General features: G+C 38.8%; 2 long non-coding RNA genes across 5 annotated transcripts; both read left to right on the top strand.

Annotated features, from left to right (window-relative positions):
* The first annotated feature begins 225 nt into the window (after nt 1-225).
* On the top strand, nt 226-4,143 carry LOC149028809 (uncharacterized). 4 transcript variants are annotated; one of them, XR_016170621.1, is made up of 5 exons: nt 226-418; nt 1,477-1,593; nt 1,678-1,736; nt 2,896-3,190; nt 3,897-4,143. It is a non-coding gene; the product is annotated as an uncharacterized LOC149028809 (long non-coding RNA). The 4 variants fall into 4 exon arrangements; XR_016170622.1 differs by lacking the exon at nt 3,897-4,143 and having other exon boundaries at nt 231-418; nt 2,896-3,001; nt 3,100-3,887; XR_016170620.1 differs by lacking the exon at nt 3,897-4,143 and having other exon boundaries at nt 237-418; nt 2,896-3,888.
* Nucleotides 4,144-18,331: 14,188 nt separating this feature from the next.
* Nucleotides 18,332-23,661, top strand: LOC149028810 (uncharacterized). The gene is made up of 4 exons (XR_016170625.1): nt 18,332-18,520; nt 19,595-19,711; nt 19,793-19,851; nt 21,930-23,661. It is a non-coding gene; the product is annotated as an uncharacterized LOC149028810 (long non-coding RNA).
* The last annotated feature ends 3,406 nt before the right edge of the window (nt 23,662-27,067 follow it).

Here is a 27,067-nt window from a genome sequence, read left to right on the forward strand (position 1 = left end):
ATACCAAAATCGTACCGAACCGTTTTTACAAATACCAAAATCGTTCCAAAATCGTTCCGTAATACAGTTTTGATTTTTTGTATTCAAAGTGAAACCATCCCGATGGACGCCATTTTTATTTATTTTTTTTTTTAATTTTTTATAAAGGGATGAAGATATTAATATGCCTTAGTAAGAGTCGAACCCACGACCTCTTTAACTAAGAGGTGGTGGTTTCACCTCGTAGAAGCCCAGAACAGCTCTGCGTTTGCATTGACACCCTTATATTGGCCATATCATTGGCTAGGAACCTAATAAAGAGCGAAACTGCATGCGATCTGCATAAAATCCTGTAACCGATCGAGCTTGTGGATCTTCAGAATTTTCCTCTGTTCGATCCGAAAGAGGCTTGGGGTTTCTCCTCGAGCGCATCGAGGTGGTAAGTTCGCAGATCTATAATTTTTGTTTCTATCTAACTTCAGATCCGTTTCGTCAATGTAGGAAAAATGTGGTTTTTATGATCAGATGTTGTGATTTACCACAGTATTCTCCTCATTATATTCGTGAATCATTGCTTCTTCTCCTTGTTCTTGCGGTATTGCGCTGGATACTGATCTGTGTCCTCGTTTTTGGGCTCCAAGTGATCTCGATTTTGTGGGTTTTTTTATCGGTTCCGCCTTTGGCTTGATCTGATCTAAGATTACCTCATGACCGGAGTAGTTACAGGAGTTCATGCAGTCTCTTTCAATTTGAATGAAAGTTTTTATTTTCCATGGTGGAACTTTAAAAGCAGAATTTACCGGCTTCATGATGCAAATGTTGTCCCTTTCTATGATGACTTTCAAAAGGCCCAATTGCATAGCCGAGAATTAATCATTCTGAAAAGCATAAATGCATTCTTCTTTGGAAAATTAATCTTGACCTACTTCATTGAATCGTGCTTGATATGAGTTATTTATTTTGAAAGAGGATCCATCTACATTAATTGTAATCCATCTATAAGTTGGAGCTTTCCATCTAATCTCAACTCAAGGTTTGTTTAAACTACACATCGTTTTCGTATTACCATTGTAACTGAACTTCTCCTCGGTGTTCTGAATAATATTGAACAACAATTGTTGAGGAGTTTTTGGTGAATCTCCATGAGCTTTATTATTTATAACTTTTCCATAGGACCCAAAGCAAGTTGGACACAAGGAAAATATTCTCCTTGGTGCTCTGAATGCTAAGTTCTTGCTCCTGCTTGTTATTTGAGGAAGAAATCCCTTAATAAGGGATGGAGTTTATGATAAAGTGAAATGCAAACTTAAGCTCAATGGCTTATCCTCAGATACCGGTTTGAGTAAATTATATTGGCATGTCTTTATTAAATTTTTTTTGGCATTTATTTCTTCCCTTATCCTCTATTTGAAAATATGAAGACAGGACATCTTGGCTTTTTTGATACAATGCAAATTAGCATACACAATGAATGACCCTATAATCATTGTCTTGCAGATAATTTAGAGCCAGAAGGCCATGGGGCCTGCTCATTCTATTAGTTTGTTTGTCGTACTAATTGCTTTTGTAGAGTTTGACATAGAGCAACCACAACTCTGGCATGATAATTACAAGGTATTTTCTGTTTCTGTATAAACCATCTTAAATCCTTGCTTAATGTATTTAATAACTTCACCATGCATGTTTTTTGCATCTCAGTTAATCAATAAAATCAAGGATGCGCACGCAAATCGGACCAACGATTTACCAGAATATAGGTTTGTTTATATCCTTTACCTAATCAATGTTTTTTATTTTTCACTTAGAACTTGATCTCTTTCTAGGGCCTGTGTCTCTGTAAATGTGTGCGCGTGCGTGCTTGTGCACTTGTGTACGTGTGTGAGAACTTCACGATGACATTCTACTGCTCCTGAAGATGCAGAAACATATGATTCATTTATAACTCAAAAGGAAATTTAGCCAAATGTTAGATACAAGAACAAGATTTATTATATCTCATAAATTCTAGGTAAATATACTCAATACTTAGATTAGCTAAAAGTTAAAAAAGAACGTGAACATATATAAAATTTTAGGAGCCATAAATAGTCAGCCGTTTGTTATCATTTGCTAACAATTACTGTAGATTGCCAATGATTGTTTCTTATACAGTGGTATGACATTTATCACAACAAAAGTAAATGCGATATTATATATTTGACTGCGGTAATACTTTTCCGCTGCCATTTGTCAGATCTATCAGCACCATTAATTATCGATCTTGGTTGGGGCCAATTAATATGGTATCATGATAATTGCCATTTGAGTGAGCGATTTATGTATTATATGGTGATATTACATTACCATAGTTTTTAATGTGAGTACGCAGATAAATAACTTCCTCTACTTGGCAGCAGTGATTATAGGGCATATTTGATTTGTCTGAACTGAAAAGTTTTTTTTTTTTTTTTTTCTTTCTTTCTATTTTTTTTTTAAATATTGTAATTAAGTTGAATGTAATACTATATATTGTCAGTGATAATGTATATGATATAACCCAAGGTGTTGGTTAGATCTTCCAGGTTCTTCTTGAATAAGAGCCCGCACTAATTAAGGGTAGGATAGGTTAGGCTAGGCTGGGGGATTGGGTCCGTCTTTGCTGGTTCGTAATTCGAAGAGAGGGTTTAAGAAGGTCTGAATGTTCAAACTTAGGGTTTTGGAAGTTCTAAGAAATCTGCAGAAATTCTTCTCAAGGAAGAAGATGAAGTGCAGAATTTTCAGACCTTAGGGAAATAGGGTTTGAATGGTCTGATCAGGCTGAAATGGGGGGGTCACTTTTACCCATAAACAAACTCATATTGAACGATGAATGTGGTTTTAAACCTTTCTGAACATACCCCAAACTGATATCGTATTGGCTGCATGATCCAAGCACAGGGTACAAAAGAAGCAGAGAAGACTAATGAGCTTAAAGAACAAAGTGAACACGTCCAAGCCTTTGCAGATCATTTTTTAGTTTCAGTCAGACAAGAAGCAGCAGTAGGTCTGATATGAAAATGACACCTACGTATTACAATCTATCTCACTTACACCTTATTGCTAATTAACTAGCCTAACCAGCAAGTGTTGGGGAAATTTCAGGAGGGAAACAAGGAAATTAGGCATTTGACTATGAGAAAACCAATTGAAGCTCCAAGACATGGCATGAATGGATGGAGATTGAAGTGGCTGGGTAAGTGAAACCCTCTTTATGCCATCATATGGTATCTCAATCCTAGTTTCAATCATTTGGTAAAAAGTAATGTTGTCAAAAACAGACAGGCACATATAACAAAAATAGAAAGAGTTGCATAACAAAAAGAAAGGTTTCATTTGAAATGATGAATTAAGCAGGATAGATCAGCTAACCTAAGGTCTCAAAACGTTACAAAATGAATTCAAGTCATGCTGCCAATTAAAGAAACCAGCTTTAATTATTCCATAAGTATCTACTAAAAGAAAAGATGTGCCCGTACCAACCCGTCAGTAAAGATCACATAGTATCTAGATGCAAATATCAGGGGCCACAGAGAGCACATATATAAAATGGAAAAATACATAACCATACTTCTATGTTGAACAAGCTAACAACAAAATTCACAAACACACAAAAACATAAAACACCATGATTTGACTTATTGTCATTTTGATATAAAGAACAGATTAAAAACTAAGGTTTTTCAGCAATGGTTGAGCTCTTCAACTACCTTTCCACGTGCCTCCAGATGGGGAGAGGGGAAAAAAAATAAAAGAACTTAGATTTAAGACAAAATTATGCATTAGGATCACTAGAACTTTCACCAGAATTATAATATAAAATGATTATTTCCATCCTTTCTATTGTAACTTTATCATTCTTAACTGCTTTCTAATGTCAGCTTTATTATTCTTAACTGCAGGCTCATATGCTGCTACTGACTCCAGCTTCTCCAACTCATGAGACTTATGTTATCTGAAGCATTATCCTTGTGAGTTGATGGATCAGAACCTTTTAGAGGCATTTGTTCAGCTAGTTTATTCTGTTCAACAGTCCTCGATGAACACCCTGGAGGTTTGCTGGTGGTGACAACAGGCCTGCTTGATCGTTGAAAGTTAACCCTGAGATCACATGGCTTCTTAGACTGGGTGGTTTGGTTAGGATGCCCGCTGTTGGCTGGGAAGGAACAAAGCCAATAGAATTAGGGAGGTTTAAAGCAGAGCTTTTAATTGTGGAAGCTGCTCGCTTCCAAATATCTGAGCCAATGATGCTGAAAGGGTAGTCATTTGAACAAGCTACTCACTGGCTGTCATATTATGAGTAACCGGAGCCACTGAAGTTACTTTTGATGTTCTGGCATCATCCGTTTCTGATTTAGTAATAGGCGGAACATATGAACAAGTGTGTTTACCATGCTGCGCCCTGCAGGTAGTTCTCAGAATATTGACTGCTCTTCCCTACTAAGGGTTGAAGTTTATCTGCTTAAACGATGAGGATGGACAATTTGTCTCTCTGCTCAATCATGTTAAACCTTGAACTTCTTGCCACCATGATTGAACCATTGCCCAGGTATGGGAAACCTTGGCAGAACAGAGCTGCTCCCGCACAGGAAAGCATTACCTGCATCCCCTCTCAAACTGGAATGTTGTGGTTGGTGAAAAGTTTCTTGAGTTGTTTTCTGTTCATAGGTAGGTACAAAGATCCCAGTTGGTGTTCCAGACTGTAAATTTTGAGGAAACTGTCTGTGTACTACTCTATCAATGTACATGGATATTTGTCCAAACACCTCATTAGCTTTTATATGATGAACTACAGAAGAATGTGAGGTGTTATTATCATATAAATCGAAATTAGAAATTGTAATTATGGGATGATGGATCCAAGAACATTGGAGGGTTGATAGAGGACCCGGTTAGAGCTTATGTAATATTTATGAAAGAGTTTGTTCAAGCCGGTCTGTTATTGGGAGGTTGTTGCGTTTTGTGTAAGATATTGAGTGGGTGAAGATCAGTATTTGATGAACAATCAAATGGGGCTAAGCCACAACGTAAATTCCTCCATTTTTGTGCCAATTATCTGACAGATCAGTCCAACACCCGTAATCTGTATGTTGTATGTTTTCTCAAGGGAAGGCTCTCACTTAGATTTCAAATTTGTTAAAATTGTGAGTTTCTTCAATTTTATGTTTCTGTGCATGCATAGAGATCCATATGGTATGGGTTTTAACAGTTCTAACTTGTAAGAGAAATAATTGGCTATTGAGGGATTTGCATAAACTTGCCATTTTGGACTTGATGTTCATGGGGTGCAGGGATGAACAATCATTAATGTTGATTATTGCAGATGGAACTTCGCTAAAATTTGATTATTTCAAATTTGTTAAAATTGTGAGTTTCTTCAATTTTATGTTTCTGTGCATGCATAGAGATCCATATGGTATGGGTTTTAACAGTTCCGCTAGCTTGTACAGAGAAATCAATTGGGGCTATTGAGCGAGATGGTAGTGGCATCCGAAACTTGCCATTTTGGACTTGATGTTCTTGCATCATCATTAATGTTGATTATTGCAGATGGAACTTCGCTGTGTTTGGAGATCCATCATGTCATCTAGAATGTATTGAGTTTGGCCTCCAGGTTCATGGCCATTCCATTCTATCACAGTAGTAATAAACGATAGTGTGTAACGCAGTAGCTGAACCTCATGCCAGTAAGGCTTCGTCTGTAGGTTTCTGATTCTTTGCCATGTTTTCTCCATGTTTTCATTGGTAATTCTGATTCCATTCATGGGTCATTCTTAAATATATAGAGCCGTTTCTAAAAAGAAAATAATAATAAAATCCAGAGGTTTGAAAGTAATTTGCCCACGACACATCCTATATGGAGTGCTAGCTCAACCTGGATCAGTAGGCTCCATGGATTTGACCCAACCGATGAACTTACGATCGGACATCTCGATACGATATTTCCATTAAATCACACTAAAATACATTAGCCGAGCGATATTTCAATCGCACTTCTTAATGTATTCATTGGCCGACTACGATCTCTTAAAAATCCACCTGGATCCGTATCGAGGCAAGCTTTAAGGGATCCTTACTAAACCTTGAATAAAATAAAATTTTAAGGACATTCCAAAACATATAGCAACAATTATTGACATCCTAAAAATATAATAAATCGACAAACCGAATTTTCAACTGCATGAGAATGATCTATCTCTTGTCAAAAATAAGTAAAGGATTGTTTTCATGTTGTCTAGAACCCCCCCCCCCCCCCACCCTCCAAAAGGCAACTTGTATGATGTCTAGATTACATACAAGTTCAGATCGTCTCCACCCAACATGCTCGTGACCCCATTCCCCTACACTTAAATAAGGCCCGAAACAAGGATGAAGGCATGGTCAAGTTGGGTGGAGAGGATTTCCACACCTCTGGCTATTATTTAGATGTTATTCAACCTTAATGGGAGGGAGTTGGATTTCCTACACCTATTTCCCGCTGCCCAACTTTATGTCTCACACTCATCTAACATAGGCACCCTGGGCCTACCAATTGTTAGAAGTATTCACAACAATAATCAAGTGGTTTGCATTAAACTTCGAGGGTAAATTCTTCTCTTTGGTTCTTGTAGGAGGTCAAGTTGGTAATAAAGTGAAGGCCATGCATTAAACTTCAGATAAGCATCTTAAGTAGGACCTTCCATTACTTTAATTGGAAAGGAAGCAAAAGTTATGTTTTCAACCAAAGGTGGAATGATCATGTCACTTGCACAGAATGCCTCATTAGCTTTGTATGATGAAGTTATAGAAGAATGTGAGGTGTTTTGATCATATAAATTGATGCAAAGAGGGGGAAAAAAAATGAAGAAATTAGAAATGGTAGTTATGGGATGATGGATCCAAGAACATTGGGGGAGTTGATAGACCCGGTTAAAGCTTATGTTCTATGTATGAAAGAGATTGTTAAACCTCGAATGCATTTATATTAAAGGGATTGATGTTGTCGTTTATGATGTGAACTTTGTAAGTGGTCAGGTTTATCAGTGATTTGTTATAAGATGTTGATGGCTCCACTAACATTGGAGTGTTGATAGTGGAACCGGTTAAAGCTTATGTTCTATGTATGAGAGCGATTGTTAAGCCTCAAATGCAATTGTAGTTGTTGGAGAAGAATTTGCCAAAGTTATGAATCATAAATCACACCAATCTCTACAAATCTGGTTTGACTTGATCTTGTATCCACTTTGACCTGCAAAATTGACGAAGAACAGTTAGAGCCGATCACATCATTCCGCTCCCTATATTTACTCCTTCTCTATTGCATCCTTTCTTCTTCATTTTCTTCGCAGCTCTGCCTTTGCCTTTTTTGTTGCCTGCAACTTTTTTCATTATTTTGTCGAACTTTTTATGAACCTTCCTTTCCCATCTTTCTTTATTTTGCTTCTTTATGGATCATTCGGATAACCCTACTAATCCCAGTCTTGTTCCTGAAGTTGAGACCTCTTCAAAACCTATTTGAGAGGACATATTGTTGATCTTTCCGCCATCAGTCCTAGTAAAGCCCCTCAATCTAGGTTGGGATTCCATTCCATATGCTCATGATGAGGTATTGGTTCCTTACAAAGCTGTTGATACTAAGAAAGAGAAAAAGAACCCGAAAACCGTTGGCCCTGAATGGTACCCTGCCAAGATTAAGAAAGCCAAGGTATCCTTCTATCTCCAAGATTACTGCTTTCCTCCAAAAGTCAAGGCTTGGGTTCCTGAACCTTCTGATCATGGCCACTTGATTGCTCCTGGAGTTATTTCCATTTATATCAAGTCTCTAGAAGCTGGGTTTAGGATTCCTCTGAGTCATTGGGCTTAATCCTTCTTGACTACTATAAATTTGTCCTTGCGAACTAACCCCAAACAATTTGACACTTGTCAATTTTTTTGGGCATTTGTTCAGAAAATGGGACGCAATCCTTCCTCTAACCTCTTCAGGAATTATTACACTTTAAAAGTTGGAAGTGATTGTGGTTTTCTGCATTTTCAAGGAGAATCAGTATCAATGCTGAACTGGATGATCGTTCTATCTTTGCTAACTCGTCCATTCCGCATCATAACAAGGACTGGAGAGAAAAATATTTCTTTTGTTCCATCCGCTTCCCAAATTATCGCTCCCAATGGGGTTTCCATTCCATTACATCCATGGCTCCTTTAAATCAGAGGCCTCCTCTGGATGAATCTGATCATAAAACATGGGATTTCTTTCCCTCTTGCATTCAAATAGATGTTAATGAATTCAAGACCGATGATGGGTTAGCCCATTATGGCCTCTTGTCAGGTACATTTCCTTGTTTTTCCTTTGTTTTTTTCTTTTATTTCTTTTTGAGTTTTTCATATTGACTTTCATACTTTATCCGGGGGTTGTAACTTGGAAATCCCCAAGTATTGGTGACATTCAACAGGAGGTTCATGCTGAGAAAGAAGTTGAAATTGCTTTTGAGAAAAGAAAAAGAAAAAAGAATGTCGGAGACAGAGGACTTGATGAAGACAATGATGGATCTCATGAAGAACATGTTAATGTTAAATTGAAGAAAAAGAAAACCAAAAGCAAGAGAAGAAAGTTTGTTGAAAAGAAGAAAGAAGATGATGAGACCAGTAAAGAAAAGGCCTCAAAAAAGATGAGGACTTCAAAGAGGAGACTTCAGTCCATGGGACCTTCCTCCAGTCAAGATTTGACTTCTCTGAGAAAAAGTAAGAAGGTGCGAACTTCATCTCCCTCGATTGAGAATCTTGGGGAAAAGAGAAATACAGAGGGGGGCTACCAAGCCTATCCAGCCCTCCGAATGTGAAGACTCCACTCTACCTTCCCCAGTTCATCTTTTGACAGTGAAAGTGAAGTTCTAGCCTTTCGTTCTTTAGAATTTTTGCCAAAAACAAATGTGTCTGACTTACCCCTTTTGGTAAGGTCATTGGAGAAGGTCACACTTCTCCCAAATGAAATCTAGAGGAGGAAACAAGAGGTGAGAACCCTTTAGTTAATCTGATTGACCAAATCAAGAAAATGGTTGAAGAAATTGTTGCTTATGCTGTAGGTGAAGTTCTTGAGCAAATTGCTGATCAACTTTTTGATGAAGATAATCATGAAGGATTATCCCTTGCACCTGAACACATTCCAGAAGATGTTCCTACTAATGTTCTAGACATTCTTGGTGCTCCAGATATTCCTGTTGATGTTCCAGATATTCCTACTGATGTTCTTGATATTCCTGTTAATGTTCCTATTTTCCCTGATGCTTAGTTAATTCCTGATGTTCCCCTTATTCCAGATATTCAAGTCCTTCCCCAAGTTCAGCCCTCAGCTGAAACTGGTAGCCAAGAAAATCCGGTAGCTGAAGTAGTTGATTTTCAAGTCACTTCTAATGATGTTGCTTTAGCACCACATGATCAAGAAGTTGTAGATGATGCACCTGATAATCTGTTGGTAATACTCCATATATATTCAAATCTATAATTGATAAGGGAAAGATCCTTACTTGGATTCGCTTTCCCAAATATGAAGTATACGCAGCAGAAGCAAATCTGGATCCATGTTCTTGTTCCACCACCAAAGCTCTACCAGGGCGATTCCACAATCACTAGGAAATGGAACTATTTCCACAACCCAAATGCCATGTGGAAAAAAGGATGGATGAGTGATCTAAAGCAAAGGAAGGAAACCTCCAATGAGTTTCTCCTTCCTGCGTTTCTTGGAGAAAGGGAAAGAGAGATGGGAGCCGCCGTTTTCTGGAAAAACTCTTGTACGAATGAATTACACTCACTCAAGTGATGCGGTGGTTACAAATATATAACCTATATTCTGTAACGCCCTAATTGTGATTTTCAGATTTGCCCTTGGGCATCTAATTTACTAACTATATTAATAAATTTCAACATCTCCCACTTGCACAAGGGCAAGTGTTAATCTCTCAATTTTTCCCAAACACACATGTATATCCCAGATATACACACATATATATATATATATATATATATATATATATATATATATATATTGATATCTTAACTATGTATCTATATATATATATATATATATTGATCTCTTCACTATGTATCCGTCCCCGTGTCCCAGACACTAACATCCACAAGTCATACTGGCAAAATGGGTTGTGCAACCGGTGATATACCTACATGCGTGAGCCCCAAACTAGAAACCTTCCCAGAAGGTCGGAATGGCACATCACTCAAAGAAACATATCAAATAAGTATTAGTATACCATAGTGTCTTAGGTTTATTCAAACTCACCAGAATGTTTGAAGCGTTTTGAAAATGAAAAAGTTTCCGCCCTCAAAAGTTTTTTTTTGTTACACTAAGCATGATTGGATTGTGATCCGATCCAATATCAGGCAGCTTACGGATTTGAGCATGGGGAAACAATGTAACAACTCCCATATTTCTAACCCAGGATCCGTATTGCAGGTCCGAGAACCCGAAGGTCTAGTCGAGTAAATTTGTGGAGTGTCCGGATAGAAGTCCATGATCCATACCCTGAACCTATGGATCTGGATTCTTTGACTGAAGAGCCTGCCTTGCTTGGTAGTTGGACTTTTGGAAGGCAAGTGATATCTGGAGATGTCCAAAATGAAGGTAAGATCTCCCCCATGTCTTCTTTAGGGTTAGGTTGCACTTGGACATCAACCCCCCTAGCAAAGCACCCTTGTATAGCAAAATACATGGGGGCGGTTGCTAGTGGCGGTCGATTGAACCAAGCAACCGCCTGGTTTTGGTTGTGGGATTTTGCCCTATTTTCCCCCTGACTCCTATAAATAGTAACCCTTGCCTATTTTACGAATATTTTATTCGTGGTTACCGTTTTTGGAGGTTAGATGGCTGTGGAGAAGTGCTAGAAGTAGATTTGAAGTGCTATTAGAGTCCTAGAAGGTTCTACTGTCATTTATAGTTGATCTGGTTGAGGTAAGTGATTCCCTATTCACTCATGCTTCACCACTTGCTATGATAAAAGAAGATTAGTGTTTCCCTTTGGTTGTTCTTGATCCTTCTATTGCACCGCTTACCTTTTTGTTAATCTTGGTGAGATCGGATCCAAAAATGAAACCCTGCTTTCATGAAAAGGGTTGATCTAATCAAGAGGGAGGTTTCTAGATAACCAATTTGATGTCTTTGTTTAGGTTTAGTATCACCCGTGGTTATGGGAGAAATAGATTTGAGATTCGGACTATGATCATTCAAAATTTGGATTGAAAACAAATGATCAGAAGCCTGAGTTTCGGATTGAAACTCTCTATTTTTGGGCGATCACTAGTGGTGGTCGCTCAACCTAAGCGACCGTCTGGTTTCCGGTGACCAGTTGACTTCTGGTTTTGATCCGATTTGATTCATTTGACTTAAACCTTATTGTACCCCCGTATATAGGTGTCCTTTGTTTGAAGAGAAAGTTTTATAATTGTTTACGGATTACTTTTTATGGACAAATTACTTATATGAAGGTAAGGGCATACATTCCTGTCTTTATGAATTGAGTTGAACATGCTAGTCCAGCGTCTATTATTATTAATCTTTCATTTCATATGCTGCTGTAACCATGTTTCACCTGCTAATCTTGTTATATGATTGTTGTTTGTATTGTTTATACATGCACTTTGTCGATTATGAATGTGACATGATGTTGGTTGATAGTACGTGGTTCTGATGGAATAGGTATTCTATTTGGATATCTTAGCTTGGGATATCAGAAGGTTGTGGTATGGGACACATGCCTGCTGATGTCTGCAGCACTGTCATAACTACTGGATGACATACTTAGGTAGAGTCTAGAGTTGCATGGTTAGGTACCCCACATGCTACTACCCTTTCGGTAGGGAAATTGAAGCCGGATGACCCGTGATGACTGTGATGTGACGATGATCCACTGTTAGTCATATAAATGGTAGGGTTGCATATGTTAGGGTTGGGCTCATGGACATCCAAGGAACGGACCGGGTGTCGTGAGGAGTCATGAGAGCATTCCGCCCCAACAATATGTGGATGACCATAGGGTTATGGAATGAAGTCCAATAGTGGTAGTCAGTCTGTGAGGGTTATCATTCCTAGGTTGCGAAGGATACTGAACCGAGTTGGTTGGTGCCATAGGGGATGTATCTAGACCCCATGTAGTATGTTTCCTGTATGACCTTGCATTGGATTAGAAACCCCGACATGCGCCAGTACTCATGCCAATGGTCATGGTGAGAGAGTGTTGACTTAACCCTAGCTATGGTTTGAGAGCCAGGTGTGGACTTTCCATTTTACCTAGGATCCCTATAGAGGTAACCAGTCCTTGCCGGATCAGAGTGACTAGACCTACCCAGAGGAGGGCTGGTGTATATCTTAAAACATGTCAACTGTTAAAGACTTGCATAGTTAGATCTTAGCAGCATTCATACTTTGCACTCATACATATCATATATGCATTTCTGATTTGTTTGGACATATGGATGGGAATTGTTATTGTTCTTACTGAGTTCTCCAGAACTCATTCCTTAATTTGTATATGTTTTATTAGCTTGCGCAGATGGAGGAAATGCGTCGGAAGATGGATTGGTTTCCTATGAAGGAACCTTCCCGTATGAAAAAGATGGGGCACCGACAATGGGAAATGGAGATAGCCTATGCGGGATCTCCTGCGAGTGCATGGAATGTGCTTATCGCACCCATTGATGGGCGGAGGAGACAAGTTGCTAGGCAGTTTGCTCATCGTTTGGAGAGAATTGGAGAACCCCTCATCTTGGTAAACATGAGTCTAAGTTTTTAGCTTTAGAAAAGGAAATTGGAAAGAAAATCATATAGTTCTTTTTGATTGCTTCCGCTGAACTCGTATTCTTTTGATTTATTATTCTCTCATTGATTATTTTATTGGAGTATTTGGACTCCTGTAATCCTTTAATTCATTAATTGAACTATTCTAGCTCTTGATTGTCTTTATTTGTATTTATTATTGTTGATAGACTAAAACCGTGGATCCTGTGACAAATCACTCCCACGGGTTGTCGGGCGGGTAACCGAGACCGGCAAGTGGGGTTTGACAAACAAGGCACTCCAATTCGGGCATGCAAAGCATAGATCCAATTTTTCTTTGATCAAGGTTGGAGGTGTCTACTTGTAGACTAGGTAAAACAATCCCCATGTCCCAATAGTTCAATGAGGGAAAAGGAGAAATAATGTGTTTAAGAGAGGGTAAAGCTAGAGATGCCTTAAAATGGTTTCCAATTTTGTATGATTGGTTGATGACTTTATTGAAATCTCCGATGAGAATAATCGGTTTATCTAAAGTCCCGATCTGAAATTGAATTTTGTGCCAAAATTTAATTCTTTTGGCATAAGAGGGGGGGGGGAGCATAAAGACATACAACGTACTAGGACAAAGAATGGGCAAAACAAAGTAGAATAAAGAACCCTTTGTCAACATAGAAAAGTGAGGCCATTTTCGGGTCATTATTATTAAGAACACAGATACCCCCCCCCTTTAGGCCCTTTGACCCTTCGTTGTTGTTGAAACACAAGAGTTCATATCCATTGAACAGTTTTTTATGGGACTCCATAAAGGTAAGGTGATTCAAACATTTTGTTTCACAGAGAAAAGTGATCTTAGGGCGGAATTTTTTGAGAATTTTAGATATACATTGTTGTGTAAATCTTCCATTCCTACCCCTAACATTGCATGACAAGATGTTCATTTTATCTCCAACCAGCTCCTTTCGACAAGCTAAAGAGAAAAAACGGACACCGAGCTCAAGAGAACAAGACCCTCCAACCAAGACAACTCCAAGAAAGAGTTTTTACAAGACATAAATGTGAGATTCAAACCACCAGTTAAACCAATAGCAAATAACAAATTCAAGAAATAACCAGAGAGATTTCCCACCTAGGTATACAAGCCTAGGCATAAAATTGATTTCTAAACATAAATGGATTTTTTTAGTTCAACAATGAAGGATTGCAAGAAGTGAAATAAAGAAAACCAAGCAATAACTAAAGAAACATGAATAATGATGATAGGGAGACTTGAGCGACGTGTGGAGCTGGTGCTGTCATCCCATCGTGAGCATTGTGGCCAGGTTCCATAGTGTGAGTAATGCCTTGAACAATGATGTTACCATATTTTAAGGTGGACCCCACTAACAAACATATTCGGGACAGTGATGGGTTCAAAGCAATTCATGTGAGTTGTTTCCAGGTTGCAAAGGAGGATGTCCATAGGGTCCAGATTAGGGAGGGCTTCCTGCAGTAAGGGTGTCAGATCAGTGACTCTTCAGCATTTGAGATGGGAAGACCGTATGCTCTCTATTTCCCCACATCTATCCCCATACCTCTATTCATCTTGTCCCTTATCAGCCCTTCTGAACTTCTTCTCTTTGTGCTTACAGTAGGTAATCGATTTAAAGATCACTGTGTTTGCCCTGATTGAGTGGATCACTTCTTTCCCTTCTAGCTTGAACTTATTCACCATTTCTTGAACTTTTGGTTGAGTAAGGAGTTCGACCTGAGAGGATTCATCAACCTTTTCCTTAATACCATCTAACAGCAGATTAAGGTTTGGCAGTGCTTCATTAGTTTTTCCTTTCGGGCTTGAAACAACATTCGGTTTGCCAAGTAAAAATTCCTGAAGAGGATTTGCCCTCTTAGTTGCTTCCACGCTTTTGAAGATTTCTTTTCCAATATGGGTGTTACTTTCATAGTAGATATTCTTCCCTTCGGTAATTTCAGCATCTTAAAGTTGGTTCGAAAAATGGATTGAGTCCACAGGTTGGCAGGGTTGTTGCTTATTCGGCTTGCCTCTGCCCATCATCATCAGCTAGGAGATTGAACAACTCTCCCAGGTTTCTTGTGGAGTGAAGCCTTGCCACTCCTGTAAGGAGAGGCTCGGTTGTTAGTCCAACATAAGGTCCAACTTCAACCGAGAGAGGGGCATGCTCATCAAAACCTCTCTATTTTCCATCTTCCCTTTGATCATCACTAGACTTGCAATACCTCATCTGATGTGTTATTTTTCCACATTTGGAGCACAACACTCTAAATTCATACCAACCTTGTAGATTCAGTTGTTCATCTTTTGCATTTCTTATTGAAATAGTAGGAGTAACCTTTTCATTAATGTTGAACATGATCTTAACTCTAGCAGCATCCACAGAGAGTCTAGCCACATATGCTTGCATCTAGATATCAATGACCTTGCCTAAACCTGTTGCAACCTTCCTGATCCTTTCATAATTGTAGCAATCAATGCTTATGCCATTAAGCTGAATCCAAACACAGCGATAGGGGGAGATGAGTATTTCGCCTTCCTTCACGTAGAGGCTCCAAGTTGAGGTGGAGAATGTAATGCTCCAACCACCATGGAGAAAGTGAAACAACTCTATTCCTCATGTCTTAAGAATGAAATGCGGCTTTGAAAGTATCTGTCCCAACACTAACAACCTCCATAGCTCCCAGAGGGGTCCATGCCTCAACGAGTCTTTGCCAGGTGATGGTGATATGCTTGCTAGGGTATCCAATCGCATACCCAAACAAGGAGTGACTCAGGGGCCTTCTACGTTGGGATGGCTCTCCAGCAGCCTTAGGATGAATACTTGAAGGATGCAATGCCTTCCAAGTATCCGAAAGAGGTCTTTCCACAAAATTGAATGAGTCGGCGGGCCACGGCAAGGGAGGTGTTTTGTGTGTCGTCCATGATGTGGGGAAACATGGTCGCTATATCTTCCCATTCTCACTGCAAGAAGAAGCCAAAACAAGCACAACACTCGACAGAGCAGACGTTAGTATAGATCTAGAAAAGGAAAAACACATATAAAGGTTGTATAGAATCAGCTTGGGAACAGGGAGTTTTAACAAAAGGGATATTGATGAAGTTGCCATTAAACCCATTGGAGTGGTGGTTGGTTGCAAGACACCTTCGTACAAATCATAAATCCCATTAAACTCGTTCGAAGTTTAGATCGAGCATCCACTTCGGAGACAAGAGAAATCAGAGTTTATTTAGCTTCATCAAACAATAAAAGGGAAAATCTCGAGGACATAAGTGTTTTAGGCTCCACCGCTCACGATGGTAGACAGCTCCAGCTCGACGCCTCTCAGGTTAGAAGTTTACGCTTGGTTGCAAGAGTGAGCAGGAAAGCGAGAAAAGGGAAGAGAGAGAGAACGGATAAACACCCCAGTTGTTGCTTTTGCTTTGAGACGGTGCATTCTTTTGAGTCGGTGATATTTTTCAGTTTCGAGATGCATATGTTGCATTCTCTTGTTGGAGTGAGCAAGAAAGATGTTGTAAATCCAAATAGACAAGGACTAAGGTTTAAGCGTATGGAGCAGATTAATAGTGCCCTATTACTCGAGAAAGGATGGAGGCTCCTCAACTATCCTAACTCTCTTTGGGGAGAAATCATCAAAGCAAAATACTACCCCAATTTGTCCATTTTCGACCCCAAAGTTCAACATAAAAATGGATCCTGGATATGGAAGAGCATTACAAGTATCATCCCAATGCTTCGATTAATGGTACAAAGGAAAATTGGGGACGAGAATAACACATATTTTTGGTTTGACTCGTGGGTAGATTTAACAACAGACCATATGGTAGGGGACTTCAACCCCTTAATAGGGAAAAGGCAAGCTACAGTCAGAGAAGTCTATGAACAACAAAGCAATAGGGAGGCACTTCAACAGAATCACACAAGCCTAATACCTTCACCTCCATCATTGTCAATTGTTTCAATTCACCCACCCCAAACTTCGGACTCATGGCTGTCACTCTTATCAACAACTGGTGAATTTACTGCAAAACTAGCAAGAATTGCACTAACTAAGATGAATAGTCATGATCCAATAGCCAACTATGCCCATTGGTGGAGATTTTTATGAAAGCTACCAATACATCCAAAATGTAAAATATTATTTTGGCGTCTGTTAAATGCAGGTCTACCAACAAAGAAGATTCTCTCCTAATGAATGGCAACAAGCCTAATATGTGTCTTATGCAACAACTCCGAATAATCGAATTTGCATCTCTTCATATCATGTGATTGGACAAAGAGAATATGGGCAGCGGGACCGCAAAGACTGCGAACATAATTCATAAGAAACAACTCTCTCCTTAATCTTTGCTTTTCTTTCCTTCATGACCGTGTAATATGGATAAAAATACAAAAGAAAATGGTTTTTTTTTCTTTCAAATTTTATAATCACATGCTGCTTTATTTGGCTAGAATGGAATGATAAACTAACTAACAATAAAAATCTAAACCCAACTCAGACTCTATATAAAATAAATAGTTGGATAAGGGACCAAAACCTATGTCAAAATCATTTAGATGAACTAACAAATAATGATGCCAATTCATCAACAACTTGCCTTAAATGTTTGACTTCACAAACAAATTTTGGAAACTTACCAACACTTTTATGTGTAGGCATGTTTACTGAGCCACAGGGCGAGAGATGGAGCGTAGGACTGATCTAGAATAGAATCATTAGGGATCTACAACAAGGCAAGGCCCAACGGGGTAACTTTTGAAGTACTTATTTGAAACTATTTGGACTATATAATACAAAAAGGTCATCAACATAATGTACAATTATAGTACATTTGGTGTGATCAAACTCTTGATAAGCATCTCACCATAGGCACACTAGAGGCAAGGCGATACCACAACTATCACCCACTTTTTTTCCTTTATTAGCGATGATGATGCCCATCACATCGAAACTAGAAGTTTGTAATCTAAAACAGGACACTACAAGAGACTGGATACTCAATTTGACTATAATAAACATAGGGTCTAATTATAAAGACACTACCTCTCATCTTAGATGTAGCTACTACTATAATCTAAATCTAAATTTCTCTTTATCATAAAATAATAAAAAAATAAAAAAATCTATGTATGTATAAGAAATTGAGGTTTAAAATAGAAAACATAAGGTTTTTGATTACCCTGTAATTGGTTAATGGCCTGTTTGGTTTTATGAGTTCGGAGATTTCAAATATCTAGAGATTTCAAATCTATGGAGTCATAATTTATAAAATTAAATGTGAGGTTGTAGAATGAAATATGTAGATTCATCCTAAAAAACTATTTGATCGACGTGATTTTGTGAATATACAAATGTATAGCTTTTTGAAATCTCTGGATTTCACTTTTTACCCATAAATCTAAAAATTCACGTTTTTAGTGTAAAAAGGTTAATATCTAGATTTCATGAATCTAGAGATTTTTACAACCAAAACTCTAGATTCATGTAATCAAACAGGCCTAAATGAAAGTACACGATAAAATCTCTTTCTATGCGGGTTTCATTTTGTGATTCACATTTTTTATTTTTGATTGAAATAGAAACACATTTAAGCTTAAAACCTCGATGAAAGTATATCCAAAATTTTCTACTAATAAAGAGCGAGACTGCATGCGATCTGCATAAAATCCTGTAACCAATCGAGCTTGTGGATCTTCAGGATTTTCCTCTGTTCGATCCGAAAGAGGCTTGGGATTTCTCCTCGAGCGCATCGAGGTGGTAAGTTCGCAGATCTATAATTTTTGTTTTTATCTAACTTCAGATCCGTTTCGTCAACGTAGGAAAAATGTGGTTTTTATGCTCAGATGTTGTGATTTACCACAGTATTCTCCTCATTATATTCTTGAATCATTGCTTCTTCTCCTTCTTCTTTTGTTCTTGCGGTATTGCGCTGGATATTGATCTGTGTCCTCGTTTTTGGGCTCCAAGTGATCTCGATTTTGTGGTTTATTTTTATTTTTTATTTTTTTATCGGTTCCTCCTTTGGCTTGATCTGATCTAAGATTACCTCATGACCGGAGTAGTTACAGGATTTCATGCAGTCTCTTTCAATTTGAATGAAAGTTTTTATTTTCCATGGTGGAACTTTAAAAGCAGAATTTACCGGCTTCATGATGCAAATGTTGTCCCTTTCTATGATGACTTTCAAAAGGCCCAATTGCATAGCCGAGAATTAATCATTCTGAAAAGCATAAATGCATTCTTCCTTGCAAAATTAATCTTGACCTACTTCATTGAATCGTGCTTGATATGAGTTATTTATTTTTAAAGAGGATCCATCCATCTACATTAATTTTAATCCATCTATATAAGTTGGAGCTTTCATCTAATCTCAACTCAAGGTTTGTTTAAACTGCACATCGTTTTCGTATTACCATTGTAACTGAACTACTCCTCGGTGTTCTGAATAATATTGAACAACAATTGTTGAGGAGTTTTTGATGAATCTCCATGAGCTTTATCATTTTAACTTTTCCATAGGACCCAAAGCAAGTTGGACACAAGGAAAAATTTCCTCCTCGGTGTTCTGAAAGCTAAGTTCTTGCTCCTGCCTGTTATTTGAGGAAGAAATCCCTTAATAAGGGATGGAGTTTATGATAAAGTGAAAGCAAACTTAAGCTCAATGGCTTATCCTCAGATACTGGTTTGAGTAAATTATATTGGCATATGTTTATTAATTTTTTTGGCATTTATTTCTTCCCTTATCCTCTATTTGAAAATATGAAGACAGGACATCTCATACAATGCAAATTAGCATACACAATGAATGACCCTATGATCATTGTCTTGCAGATAATTTAGAGCCAAAAGGCCATGGGGCCTGCTCATTCTATTAGTTTGTTAGTCGTACTAATCGCTTCTACAGAGTTTGACATAGAGCAACCACAACTCTGGCATGATAATTACAAGGTATTTTCTGTTTCTGTATAAACCATCTTAAATCCTTGCTTAATGCATTTAATAACTTCTCCATGCATGTTTCCATCTCAGTTAATCAATAAAATCAAGGATGTGCATGCAAATCGGACCAACGATTTACCAGAATATAGGTTTGTTTATATCCTTTACCTAATCAATGTTTTTTTTTCACTTAGAATTTAATCTCTTTCTAGCGTTGTGTCTCTGTATGTGTGTGTGCACATGCGTTCTTGTGCACTTGTGTACATGTGTGAGAACATAACGATGACATTCTACTGCTCCTGAAGATGCAGAAACATATGATTCATTTATAACTCCAAAGGAAATTTAGCCGAATATTAGATACAAGAACAAGATTTCTTACATCTCATAAATTCTAGGTAAATAATATACTCAACACTCAGATTAGCTAAAAGTTAAAAAAGAACGTGAACATATATAAAATTTTAGGAGCCATAAATAGTCAGCCGTTTGTTATCATTTGCTAACAATTACTGTAGACTGCCAATGATTGTTTCTTATACAGTGGTATGACATTAATCACAACAAAAGTAAATGCGATATTATATATTTGACTGCGGTAATATTTTTCCGCTGCCATTTGTCAGATCTATCAGCACCATTAATTATCGATCATGGTTGGTGCCAATTAATATGGTATCATGATAATTGCCATTTGAGTGAGCGATTTATGTATTATACGGTGATATTACATTACCACAGTTTTTAATGTGAGTATGCAGATAAATAACTACCTCTACTTGGCAGCAGTCATTATAGGGCATATTTGATTTGTCTGAACTGAAAATTTTTTTTTTTTTTTTTTTTTTTTAATATTGTAATTAAGTTGAATGTAATACTATATATTGTCAGTGATAATGTATATGATATAACCCAGGGTGTTGGTTAGATCTTCCAGGTTCTTCTTGAATAAGAGCCCGTACTAATTAAGGGTAGGATAGGTTTGGCTAGGCTGGGGGTTTGGGTCCGTCTTTGCTGGTTCGTAATTCGAAGAGAGGGTTTAAGAAGGTCTGAATGTTCAAACTTAGGGTTTTGATATTCTTCTCAAGGAAGAAGATGAAATGCAGAATTTTCAGACCTTAGGGAGATAGGGTTTGAATGGTCTGATCGGGCTGAAATTGGGGGGTCACTAGGGGAAGCAACCTTTACCCATAAACAAACTCATATTGAACGATGGATGTGGTTTTTAACCTTTCTGAACATACCCCAAACTGATATCGTATTGGCTGCATGATGCAAGCACTGGGTACAAAAGAAGCAGAGGAGACTAATGAGCTTAAAGAACAAAGTGAACACATCCAAGCCTTTGCAGATCATTTTTTAGTTTCAGTCAGACAAGAAGCAGCAGTAGGTCTGATATGAAAATGACACCTACGTATTACAATCTATCTCATTCACACCTTATTGCTAATTAACTAGCCTACCAGCAAGTGTTGGGAAAATTTCAGGAGGGAAACGAGGAAACTTAGGCATTTGACATGGCATGAATGGATGAAGATTGAAGTGGCTAGGTAAGTGAAACCTTCTTTATGCCACAATATGGTAAAAGTAATGTTGTCAAAAACAGCCAGGCACATATAACAGAAATAGAAAGAGCTGCATTACAAGAGGAAAGGTTTCATTTGAAATAATGAATTAAGCAGGATAGATCAGCTAACCTAAGGTCTCAAAACGTTACAAAATGAATTCAAGTCATACTGCCAATTAAAGAAACTAGCTTTAATTATTCCATAAGTATCTACTAAAAGAAAATATGAGCCCGTACCAACCCGTCAGTAAAGATCACATAATATCTAGATGCAAATAAAAGGGGCACAGAGAGCACATATATAAAATGGAAAAATACATAACCATACTTCTGTGTCGAACAAGCTAACAACCAAAATTCACAAACACACAAAAACTTAAAACACCATGATTTGACTTATTGTCATTTTGATATAAAGAACTGATTAAAAAATAAGGTTTTTCAGCAATGGCTGAGCTCTTCAAGTACCTTTCCACATGCCTCCAGATGGGGAGAGGGGAAAAAAATAAAAGAACTTAGATTTAAGACAAAATTATGCATTAGGATCAATAGAACTTTCACCAGATTTATAATATAAAATGATTATTTCCATCCTTTCTATTGTCAACTTTATCATTCTTAACTGCTTTCTAATGTCAGCTTTATTATTCTTAACTGCAGGCTCATATGCTGCTACTGACTCCAGCTTCTCCAACTCATGAGACTTATGTTATCTGAAGCATTATCCTTGTGAGTTGATGGATCAGAACCTTTTAGAGGCATTTGTTCAGCTAGTTTATTCTGTTCAACAGTCCTCGATGAACACCCTGGAGGTTTGCTGGTGGTGACAACAGGCCTGCTTGATCGTTGAAAGTTAACCCTGAGATCACATGGCTTCTTAGACTGGGTGGTTTGGTTAGGATTATTGGATAGTAAAGTAACTGTGATGCCCGCTGTTGGCTGGGAAGGAACAAAGCCAATAGAATTAGGGAGGTTTAAAGCAGCTTTTAATTGTGGAAGCTGCTCGCTTCCAAATATCTGAGCCAATGATGCTGAAAGGGTAGTCGTTTGAACAAGCTACTCACTGGCTGTCATATTATGAGTAACCGGAGCCACTGAAGTTACTTTTGATGTTCTGGCATCATCCGTTTCTGATTTAGTAATAGGCGGAACATATGAACAAGTGTGTTTACCATGCTGCGCCCTGCAGGTAGTTCTGAGAATATTGACTGCTCTTCCCTACTAAGGGTCGAAGTTTATCTGCTTAAACGATGAGGATGGACAATTTGTCTCTCTGCTCAATCATGTTAAACCTTGAACTTCTGGCCACCATGATTGAACCATTGCCCAGGTATGGGAAACCTTGGCAGAACAGAGCTGCTCCCGCACAGGAAAGCATTACCTGCATCCCCTCTCAAACTGGGATGTTGTGGTTGGTGAAAAGTTTCTTGAGTTGTTTTCTGTTCATAGGTAGGTACAAAGATCCCAGTTGGTGTTCCAGACTGTAAATTTTGAGGAAACTGTCTGTGTACTTCTCTATTAATGTACAAGGATATTGTCCAAACACCTCATTAGCTTTTATATGATGAACTACAGAAGAATGTGAGGTGTTATTATCATATAAATCAAAATTAGAAATTGTAATTATGGGATGATGGATCCAAGAACATTGGAGGGTTGATAGAGGACCCGGTTAGAGCTTATGTAATATCTATGAAAGAGTTTTGTTATAGAGTGGGTGAAGATCAGTATTTGATGAACAATCAAATGGGGCTAAGCCCCAAAGTAAATTCCTCCATTTTTGTGCCAATTATCTGACAGATCAGTCCAACACCGGTAATCTGTATGTTGTATGTTTTCTCAAGGGAAGGCTCTCACTTAGATTTCAAATTTGTTAAAATTGTGAGTTTCTTCAATTTTATGTTTCTGTGCATACTTAGAGATCCATATGGTATGGGTTTTAACAGTTCTAACTTCTAAGAGAAATAATTGGCTATTGAGGGATTTGCATAAACTTGCCATTTTGGACTTGATTTTGAGGCCATGGCAGTGCAAGGAAGATGAAGCAATCATTAATGTTGATTATTGCAGATGGAACTCCGCTGTGTTTGGAGATCCATCATGTCATCCAGAATGTATTGAGTTTTGCCTCCAGGTTCATGGCCATTCCATTCTATCACAGTAGTAATAAACGATAGTGTGTAATGCAGTAGCTGAATCTCATGCCATTAAGGCTCTGATTCTTTGGCCATGTTTTTTCCATGTTTTCATGACCTTTGTAATTCTGATTCCATTCGTGGGTCATTCTTAAATATATAGAGCCGTTTCTAAAAAGAAAATAATAATAAAATAAAATTTTAAGGACCTTCCAAAACATATAGCAACAATTATTGACATCCTAAAAATATAATAAATCAACAAACCCACCCCGAGAGGTATTTGAATTGTTACCCTCCGTTAAAATTATTCAATTAAGCTCTGCAACTAGCCGGAGCTTTGTGGTGATCCATTGCTAACTTAATCTTCAGAGCTGGCTTCCCGACCGTAGAGTCGGCCCACGTCTAACCTTGTTTTGCAGGCAAACATTAAGGGATCCGAAGGCTAAAGAATTTTTGGATGCATCGGAGTTGGAGAACAGACAAAGAATAAGTTAGCAAGAAAGGATAAGGCAAAAGAAAAAAAATTAAGGACGAACAAAAACAACAACCAAAAAGTTTACCTGATGGAAGAGCATACGAGCTCTTCATCCTCCATAGAGTCTAGGACCTCTCAATTACCTGGCATTCGGGCGTTGACACCCCAATCAACGGCCAAGTCAGTATCACGGGAGACCAGATTCCCGAACCTTCAACTTCCAGGGGGGATGTAAGCACTCCCCTGCTCGACCCTGCTCCTTTTAGAAGCAGCATCGCCCGCCAAGTTTTTCTTCCTCTTGGCTAGGTTGACGTCTTCGTAGGTGGATTTGGCGACATTAACAAGTTCTTTTCCCTAGGCAATAGGTTATTGTCAAACCTTCAGAAGCCCCTTAGGGGCATTGGAAACAACCTTCAGCGTAAGCTTTGGTTGGGCTGCCCGATCCTCGGCAGCCTCAAAGCCTTGGTTAGCCAAGGCCTTAATAGCCTTTGGATTATACTTGGGAGGCACTGCAAAACAAAGGAGGGTTAGTACAATAAAGAATATGCATAAAACAACAGGGACAAAGTTATAAGGGATCGGGAGGTCACCACGGGCCAAACCCCACCACAAAAGAACTGCCTCATACTCCATGGCAAGGCCATGGATCTACTGATGCACTCAAATAGCCTTTATCTTTTGAATGGCCTTGTCCTCTACAGGTGAGATGGGAAGAGGACGATTCACCTAGGTGTAGGAGTTTCGGTGGCTCCAGGTGATCGGGAAGTTAAGTTCGGAAGGTGGTGCTCGAAAAAATAAATATCGATGGCGACACCCCTTATGGTTTGATGGACAAGTCCCTTCAGCAAGGGTGCTGCCCGACCATCCTAGCTCACTCTTGGGACGCTTGGAGAAAAGACCCAACCCTGAGGGTTGGACTTACTAAGATAGTAGAATTGGGAGAACAGAGAAAGTGAAGGGTGATTTTGAGGTCGAGACACAATTCGACGAAGCCTATAATATGTCTCCAGCTATTCGGGAGAAGCATACTAAGACAAAGGTCTTAATGGTTAAGAATTTCAGCAAGAGAGTAGAGTAGAAGGGAAATCTCACCCCACTCTTCAGAGTATCAACATAAATTAAGAACTCTTCGGGAGGGTTAGAATCAGCCTCTCATCCGGGTTAGGAACCCGAAGGAGATACGAGAAAGGAAGAGAGAAGTTGGAGGAGATTTCTTCCACTTTAGTGTGGGGAATATTGGAAAATAGAAGGAGGGGAAATTTGCAGGCCTCTTTGATAGTCGGGAACTCCCAGCAATCGCTTGATGAGAAGCCTTTTGCTTTCGGTAAGGGGAGGGTGAAATGATTATACCCTCAGCAACATTCCCTAGTTGTTCCCTAGGGTTTGAGTGAATGGAGGACAACCAACAATCGATGATCCTCGCATTCTTATTGCCCGATAGATCAACCGAAGCCGAAGGGATGGGTTGGTTAGCCAAATCATCTCCGTCAATCATTCGATTGACGGAATCATCATCAGAGGTTTTGCCACTACCCATTGAAAAAGGAAGAAAATGTTCTAAAGTTTGGTTGAAAAAGGAGAAGGATTGAAAACCTAAGTGATTCTATGGGAAAGATCATGAACCCAAAAAGAGAAAAATAAGGAGATGGAAGAAGGAAGAGAGTTGAAGAACAAGAAACTTACTTGATTCTAGAGCGAGTTGTAGATGCAGGAAGTATTATATCGGAATTGGAACACTTGTAGTTTCGAAGAACTTGCTGAAGACTTCAAGCACAAGCGAGCTCACGAAATGGCAATGTAAAGGGGGTTTGAATAGATGTTACAAGGTTTTGGATGAATGATATTAACTTCAATCAACGGACAAGGATGAAGTCGAGTGGTTGTATTCAACGAACGAGATTGTTTGGGAATCAACGGCTGCAGGACTCTGATGGTTTGAGAAGAGGCCATCATGATGGCGCTGCTCCCTAGGGCCATGTGGCGTAAGGGGCATCATTTACGAAAGTGGATACGGCTCGATGAACATATCGTTGCGCATATAAAAGTAATAAATGTGAAGTTTGGAGAACGAGAGGACGTTTGGTTTCCAACCTACTATGTTCGATGATCACGATAGAGAAAATGCAAACCAAGAAATTGGTCGTTTCATCCCGATCACATGGCGTGGGGGGGCTCATGATGAGGATATAATAGTAGCAAACCGGGTTCAACCATGGTCAGGTCAAGGAACCCGGTTGGATTGGTCCAAAGGAGGAACCAGCAGGTAGCGTGAGGATGAAGGAACTCACAGTTATGGAAATAATAGCTCTGTGGTGATTCATTGCTAACTTAACCTTTGGAGGTGGTTTCCTGAATACGGTGTTGGCCCATGTCCAACCTTGTTTTACAAGCAAGCTTTAAGGGATCTAAAGGCTAAACAGTTTTTGGACGCATCAGTAGTATTAAGGATTTATCTCGTCTTCAAGGTACTAAGCCTCTATAATGTGCATTCATTACTAAGTTGTGTTATACACATCTCAAAAATTAAATAGATTAGGGATTCTAGGCCCAACCTAGCAATGGGATGTCTTCCTAGCATTTCCTTGGTGTTGGTCTCCCTAAAGACGAGTTGAATCTAAACTATTACAACATGCATGAGAGTGATCTATCTCTTGTTAGAAATAAGTCAAGGATTGTTTTGATGTTGTCTAGATTCCCCCCCCCCCCCTTCCAAAAGGCAACTTGTATGTTGTCTAGATTACATACAACTCCAGATCGTCTCCACCCAACATGCCCGTGCCCCCATCCCCTATACTCAAATAAGGCCCGACACAAGGATGGGGGCTTGGTGAAGTTGGGTGGAGAAGATTTCTACTCCTCTGGCTATTAGTTCAGATGTTGTTATTCAACCTTCATAAGAGGGAGTTGGATTTCCTACACCTACTTCCTGCTGCCCAACTTTATGTCTCACACTCATCTAACACAAGCACCTTGAGCCTACCAATTGTTAGAAGTATCCACAACATCAAGTTGTTTGCATTAAACTTCGAGGGTAAATTCTTCTCTTTGGTTCCTGTAGGAGGTCAAGTTGGTAATAAGGTGAAGGCCATGCATTAAACTTCAGATGAGCAGCTTAAGTTGGAACTTCCATTACTGTTACTGGAAAGGAAGCAAAAGTTATGTTTTCAACCAAAGGTGGAATGGTC

This window comes from Hakea prostrata, chromosome 1 (assembly GCF_041222555.1).
Source record: "Hakea prostrata isolate BN-2017 chromosome 1, UWA_Hpros_2, whole genome shotgun sequence".
NCBI classification, from domain to species: domain Eukaryota; kingdom Viridiplantae; phylum Streptophyta; class Magnoliopsida; order Proteales; family Proteaceae; genus Hakea; species Hakea prostrata.